The sequence below is a fragment of the Phoenix dactylifera genome, chromosome 17 (genome assembly GCF_051530095.1).
Source record: "Phoenix dactylifera cultivar Ajwa chromosome 17, Ajwa_hap1_PhDact_Kaust_v1.1, whole genome shotgun sequence".
Taxonomy (NCBI): Eukaryota; Viridiplantae; Streptophyta; class Magnoliopsida; order Arecales; family Arecaceae; genus Phoenix; species Phoenix dactylifera.
In genome coordinates, this window is record NC_143206.1 from 11,914,769 (window position 1) to 11,922,766 (window position 7,998).

The following is a 7,998-nucleotide window of genomic DNA, read 5'->3' on the forward strand; positions in this document are numbered from 1 at the left end:
TCCAAAAGCTCCCCCAAACATGGCCTTAGATTTGTTTGCTTCTTTAGGTTGAATATAATTTTTTTATCAAAAATCTATAACTTATTACTTCATGTAAAGTTGTTAACTCTTTGCAAGTTCAGAAAGGATGCATGAGCTAAACTTGCAATTGATAAGATATCTTCTTGATTGGATATATATAAACTTTTTGGAGGCCCCTCAATTCTTTAAATTTGTCTTACCTAAGAATGCATCATCAATTTTTTTTTTTGGGGTACAACGGGCTGAGTCAAGATACAATATGTAATATAAAGATGGGGTACAATATCAATTCATGTTCATGAGATTTCTCTGGAGTGATGGGCAGCAAAGGAGCATCATCAATTCTAAAAGAATCTAACAAATGGCTAAAGATCTACTCAATTCTTTAATGGCGGAGCTTTATTTTTTTTCGACTAGATAATTGAAAGAAAATGCCTTGAATGATAATGTTTGAGGTGATCTGGCATGAAGACTATCAAGTTATTCTAGAATAATTTTGTACTACCATCCCTATTAACATATGAAACATATGTACCATATGGGTTATCTCCATGGGCGAGCAGGGACATAAATTGCGACTTGCTTTGGTATTTCTTACCTAACATAGCTATCGTTCTCCATTTAAATCTTGACCCTGAAAATTACAGAGAATTAAATATGTATTTAAAATGTCACATAGTTTAACCAGTAACAATTAAAAAAAAGAAAGAAAGGTCCCTTCTACCTAATCTCTCTCGTGCCTTATATGCGCAAAGAGTAGCATAAAAATGGCAGCATATGTTCTTCTTTTTCATCAACAATTGCAACAGCAATATAATATTTCTAAGCAATGTTTTTCAGAATGAACATTATATTGCTAAAAAATTGAGGCCAAGCCTCTAGAGGTCGGGTGGCTTGATTTTGCTGGAAGATGTAAGTTAGCATTGGAAGATTTGGTTCTTTGATAATTGGTTACTTGGGGTATTTTCGCTATCTGGTCTAGATCTATCTTGCTCTAAGAACTTTCTAATACTATTGACTCATTTAATTTTATTTCTATCACTGATGTATGTTTTTTGATAGGTTTTTTAATTTACCTTATCAAATAAGATCTTGTTGATCGTTTTTTTTTAAATTTACCTTATCAAAGAGGATTTAGAATTCACCATGTAATAAATGATTGCAGTCATTTTAATTTGATTCTCAAGGCCCTTTCCATGAATTGATTCATTATTTGTCATCGTCTCCTCATGAATTCTTCATCACAATCGAAACATGATTTTAAATGACTACAAGATGATCTCAATTATTGAAGAAATCCATTAGAAATTAGATGATTACATCTAAAATGGCATAAGCTGAAAATACGTTCGAAGAAAGATAACAAGTTAAAAACTAAAACCTACAAGTTATCATAGCAAATGTAGAAGTTACAATATAGCAGAGGGCATAAAAGCCCATCCAATGTAGAAAACTTAGCCATTTCTACAGTTTGATGTGATTTGCTAGATCACCATCTAATAGACCCTTCGATCATTTATAGAGAAACAAGGATAGTTTCATTTGTAAAAAATTACATTTGAGTAGTTGCTATCTTTTAGTTAGGGATTTCCTACGATACTAGATTTTCTCCAAGACAAATAACTTCTTGTGTCCTTTTCTGCATGACATGTCCCTTTCTAGAAAAAGCCACGTGGCGCATTCGGACGACCAAGAAAAGTGGTCGGCACATAAGTTTAAAATGTGTCAAACAGAATAACTTGTTAACTTTATCTGCTTAATTAGTTGAAAAAATTGTTGCATAAATAAGTGGTCAGCAAATACTTCTAGAATAAAATAACAAAAGATTTGAACTGGCACTTTAGTTGTGGGTTTATTGGTTTATTACTTCAATCATGAAAGAAAATTACCTTGAACTAGAGGTGGCAATGGATTATATTATATTTTGTTTGGATTGGGTCAAATTAGGGCAACATACAAACTTTGACTCCTCTTCGATCCAACCAAGCACCGAGTTCCAAATCTAAGGCCCGGAAACAATCAACGGGTTGACCATGATTGCCTCTGGTTTGGGTTTAACCGCAACATATTCTAAATCTCTGGTTTTTTTTTTTTTTTTTTTGCTACAACAGATGACTCATACACTTCTAGTATAAATATATCCAAAAAAGCCAAAAGATAATAAGTTTCAAAGTGCTATAGGCAACTCCCTCTCACCAACCCAAACGGTTCCTCCAGAATGAGCAGCCACATACGAGGATACCCAATCCACAGCTTCATTGGCCTTTTTGTAGATAAATTTAGCCGGAAAGACGACGTCTCCACCTACCATGGCTCGAATATTCTGGAGCAAAGGATGGCAGCCACCCATTCTACCGGTGCCTCCTGGATCCAGCCGATCATCATAGTCGAGTCATTCACCCACAACAACCACTCTGAAGTTTGAGCCTTTGATGACGAAGTCTGCGCCACCCCTTCTGCCATCGTCTAGCACGCATCTATCAAAGTTGATCTTGAAAAAACTTGAAGATGGGGGCTTCTAGGTGAAAAACACCGTCTGTGGCACTATAAGAGTAGATGTAGAGCCATAGATGCCCAAAACTATCAAAGGCTTGTCCGATGGACCTGCATGGATGATTTTCGTTGTCTGTACCCGAGCTCACTCCACGATGAATCTAGGTGTAGGGCTGCTCTTTCCAACAGTTCAGGCATTCTTAGCCAGCTAGATATGGTAAGTAGTATAAGTTGCCACAATGGCTACATATCGAATTTGAGAAATGGTGGCCCACTATTTGAGCATTGGAAAAAACCAACCATGCGTATGATCCTTATTCAAGGACATGAATCAACAAGACCTAAATTATCTTGATTGATATAGAACTCTTCTCTTGCTGCCCGGGCGAGGTTAAGCTTTGATCCATATTTGTTTAACTCATGAGAAAAAGTTTGATGCACGCTTTACCTAAACAACGTAACCTGGAACTAACTCAGTGCGAAGAGGATTGAGCCAGGTTTCTGGGCTGGATCAAAAATTTGCCAGCTTTGCCATAAATCAAGTGGAAATTAAAATATCTTAGAAAGAATAATAGCAGATTATCCAAGAGCAAGAAATTTGAATTGGTGCCGCCAACATCCACTTAGCATAGCTAAATTTAGGGTAATGTGAAACCGGAATAAAATTATTTGCTTTGCCTCGTATCTTAGTTAGAAAATTATGGATTAAATTTGCTTGCCTGTTATTCTATCTCCTGAATTCGAATTCTCCCATTGTGGTTCCAAAATTTCAGTTTATGGATTTTATTTAGTAAATCATGTTCAAACAAGTTTAAGGCATTGGAAACAAATCTTTTTGGGCTCAACATTAATCAAATAACATTAAATTATACTCGTAACATGCTCCAGTTTTTTTCGAGTTCAGAATCAACCAAGCTGGCTATGTCGCCGCTCCGGTATTTAGCCGAGCTCATAGGTAGCTTGGGGGAAGATCATCATGGTGGCCAAGTTGATTTATAAGATATTGCGTAAGCTGTTTGAGAATTTGTGCTCCATTAGATGTTACAGACCAGTTGATTCGATGCCAAATCCAAAATTATTACATAAATAATTCGAAATAAAAAAAAGGTTTATACAAGAAAAGTGAGCACTAAGCACTCCTTTATTGTTGTGAAGCACACACATGACACATCCAACTGCAATATTTATCATACATCTGATCACATCAAATGGTTTGATAGAGGCCGTCAAAATGCAGGCCCAGGTGGTCCTGGGGGCCCACCAAATAATGGGCGACAACAATCCCGGAGCAACCCGCAGCAACACAAGAAGTACAAGCTGCAAGCACAAAGAAATAGCAGGTCATATTCGATGGCTATGGATTATTTTGCTATGTAGAGAATTAACCCTCTCAGATAAAATAGCAGAAGGCATCTATCTTCAAGTAAAAGGTGGGGGAAAAATAATTGCAAATGAGAACAGTCTTCGCTCAAACAGCATTAAAAATTTTTCATTAGGTTAATATAGTTAATAAACAATTTGTTCGCTAGTTTGAGCTACATAATAAGAGGTAGCATTTCCTATCGATAGAATAAGTCTGCTAGATGCAAACATGGCAACAAAATTCTCTACCTGAACAGAATAATCCACTCGATCGATACATATATCTTAGGAGCATGGTCGAACTCACAACCTTTAGTAAACCAACAAGCCATCAAAACATATAGAATCAGGTGGTACTTAGCTATTAGATCAAAACAAAATTGAGAAAGTAGCATTCTACATGCTTAATGCCCCAAAATATGAGCTAACCTATGTTAGTTTATTTTTTTTTTTAAAAAAAATATGAATAATGATCTATAGATAATATACTTTTTTTTTAGTATTTAACTCCTTTTTTGACAGAGTTTAGAGAAGCATTAGCTGATTTTTCCACCAAATATCTAAGATACATTACTACAAACCTTCTGGTATTATATAAATATGTGTATCAAAATTGTTCCATGGATAACACAATGTTGATAAATCTTTGAGTTAGGACCATATAAATAATCATCATGTGCCAAAAATAAAAAAATGTTACTTAGATCCACAGGCCAAGAACTATACTTTATGGTGGTTCCTCATGGATGTGCTGAATACCAAAGTCACTGTGAATCAATTAACCAAATCTCTCCAACCATCCAACCAAATGAGACCTAACTCATGATCAAAGTCTTCAAGGTTACAGCATGATCCTTGTGGATGTACCCCAAATATGTTTGAGAAATGCTCATATGTTTGATAAATTGTAAGGACTACAACAAATTTTCTGTTTTTTTTAAGGTAACAAACAATAAATTCTGTGAAAACATTAAATTGAATGAAAAAGAAAGAGAGAGAAGGCAAATGTACCATGAAGATAAGCAGCCACACGGTCCATCAAAACCACCACCCGGACCACCAGGCCCTGGCCCGAAACCGGGCGGCCCTCCAGGCCCTGGTCCAGGCCCAGGTCCTCCTGGTCCCATTCTCTCTCTCTCTCTCACACACACACACACAAAGATGAGACTAAGAGCCTCCAAATCCAACAAGGAACGGTGAGCTAAGAATCTCTAAAGCCAACAAGGAAAGATGCTAATATATAGATATATATATAGGAGGAAGAGAGAATGTTTTTTGGTTAACAAGCCATAGCAAAACAAATGACCGACCTACCATTCCAAATCTTTTCGTAGCTGCCCTTCCAAGAACTAGAAGTCTAACTTACGTGCACGTTTCTGTCAGCCACCTTTGTATATGGACAAATTAAGGGTTTGGCTTGCCATGACGTAGGTGGGCCTCGGAGTCTGGATAGAGTCCTTAGAAGCATCCATGGATGGCTCTATCATGTCTTCAGCTGTGGGCGAAAGCTCGCTGTTTAATTCCGTAAGCAGACTGGCAATCAGGTATACAATAATAGTTATCGAGCTATCAGCATTCAAGGATGTATAAGTGCCAACTAGATTTTAGGATATTAATATTGAATGACATTTTTGTCGTTTAAAGCATGATAGCAAGTCCTAGATTTTATTGTATAGCTAGAGGTGCAAATGGGTCGGTCGGATCAGATGAGTGACCCAGACCTAATCTAGTTCTTTGTTCGGGTTCTAATTTTGGACCCATATCCAACTTAATAGAAGATCAGATTGGATCGGATCCACTGCTATAATTTTTGACTCAACGGATCATTCGGGTCGAGTTAGGTCCATATATAACCCTGACCCAACCAAAAAAATTTGAGTCTGGTTCGGATTTGGGTCGGGTCTGGTTCGGGTCAACCCATCCCTGGCTCCATAATTTGTTTGTACCTTTACGGGTTGCGGCCTGCGGGTCCAAATAATATTACAAATTCGGGTTGGGTTGTAGGATTGAAAATTCAAAATTATTCAAATTTCAAATAAGTCGGATCGGATCGGGTCTAAATTCAGTAAACTTAGACCCGACTCGAAAAATAAAATGGATCCAATTTTAGGACCAGACCCAACCTTACGAGTCCTGCAAAATAGTTCGAGTCGGATCATGGGTCAATCCGACTCATTTGCAGCCTTATATACTGCTTACAAAGCATGCAGGTCTTTTGCCTTTGTATTTTCGAATTAACTACTGTAGCTATAACTTGTAGCCAGATTTGCCGTATATTTGATGAAAAAAAGAGAAAAAGCAAAGCTACATGAAGCTACTATCAAGACCTCGTAATTGGTTATATATTATGTAGTTTCCCATAGGGCACGACAAGGATAGTAATACATTATCTTGAGAAAAAAAGCACCAATTCTACTGTATTAGTTTGCTGAAGGAAGAGGGACTCTGGTATCGAATTTTTTAATAACAGTATCTATTAGAAATGAATTCTCTAGCATTTGATTCCTTACCGCCGAAGGATTTATTAGTACACTTGAAAGATAACCTAGAAAATAGAAAGAACAGTTTGATAATTGGTTTATATGGATCCTGTACGGTTGAGACCAAAAGTGAAAATAATATTGCCAAAAATGGACAAGGTAACATTTCCATTTCTTCATCAGAAGATGAGTCCCCTTTGAAACCAGAATTGTTTTTCCTTGATATCGAACACACACAAGCTGGTAGTAGCATCGGCCTATCAGTTCCCTGCAATAGTTTCATGGATTGGAGAGAGTTTTCTAGCTGGCTTTCTAAAATTTAGCAAGTATGGGTAATTGAAGCCAGCATAAGGGCACTTGGGATTGATTGGAGCAGGACAGCAACATAATGCTACCACATTTGGTCGTGCTTAAACTCCACTTTGATCCCTCTCGAAAATTTCGCTCATATCAGAGTTTGCTTCATGGAGTTTTAAAATAAAGCATTACAGCTATGGTTGCAATATTCATACGGTTAAAGCAAAAAAATTCGAACCACAATTTGTTGGAATCGCAATGGATTGCTGAAAGTGGAGTGTGCGCTGCGCTCTTTGTGAGAACTCGTACGGACGTGTGTTTAGTTTTACATTAGTTATTTACTGGACAGATCTTTGATACTTATATATATCAAGAAACTTAAATAATACCTTTCAGCTAATCTTTTTTGGATGAGATTCTGGGTTGTTAAAATGGTATCAGAGCGAACTTGGCCCATAGCCTATGTGGACTAGGTGCGGGCATGTGTTTAGTCTCACATCGGTTATTCGCCAAGAAGATCTTTGATACTTATACAAGACTAATAAACTTAAAAAATATCTTTTGGCTAGCCTTTTTAAATAAGATCCTAGCATCGGATGTAAACCTAAGCCGGTCCATCTTTTAAATTGAGAACCAAATGTATCACCTAAGTTTTTTTATTAACAAAACAATAGGTGTATCGTCCAACAAACTAAACTACTTTAAAGTAGTTTATAATCTTTCGCCGATCAAATGCAATTTTTTTATCTCTTCTTGATAATTAGTTTCGAAATATTCAATAAAATTGGATGTTTGCAGATCAAGGACAACATGATCAGAAACATGTTTGTGGAACATTCATTAAAAATTGAAGATCAATCATGTGGTTTTTTTTTTTTTTGCTTTGAAAAAGGGGCAGGGGGGAGGAAGGGACAAGCCCACCCCCGCGTAGCAAACCCACTGGGCCCCCGCCCCGCCAGGAGAATGTTCGATGCGGGCAGAAATGGCCATGTGTTGGGCACCCCGACCGGTTTTACTCATACCCTCCCCACCCGTAGGCCCGGCTCAGCTACTCCTCTGAGCTCTGGCTCGAGTCCCACGTGTGAGTACGTCACACCCGGCACCACCCCGGCTACTAGCGGTTCAAGAGCGGTCCTACACCACAAGTCCAAGCAGTGGCCAAAGTAGTGAGCTTCGGTCCACAATTTAATTATCGCCGCAGCGATTCGAACTTGGAACCTTGTGGTTAGAATTGCTGCCCAGAACCACTAGGCTACCACCTTGCTGGCAATCATGTAGTCTTTTGTGGACTGACTCGCTTCAGCCCGGAACCAAACCACCTTTCCATTTTTAGTGCATGGGTTTG

At 37.8% G+C, this 7,998-nt stretch overlaps 1 long non-coding RNA gene across 1 annotated transcript; it reads right to left on the minus strand.

Moving 5' to 3' along the window:
- Window positions 1-3,506: 3,506 nt before the first annotated feature.
- Window positions 3,507-5,098, minus strand: LOC103711722 (uncharacterized). Its single transcript, XR_604819.5, has 2 exons — window positions 4,888-5,098; window positions 3,507-3,831 (listed from the first exon to the last, which is right to left on the minus strand). It is a non-coding gene; the product is annotated as an uncharacterized LOC103711722 (long non-coding RNA).
- Between the last annotated feature and the right edge of the window lie 2,900 nt (window positions 5,099-7,998).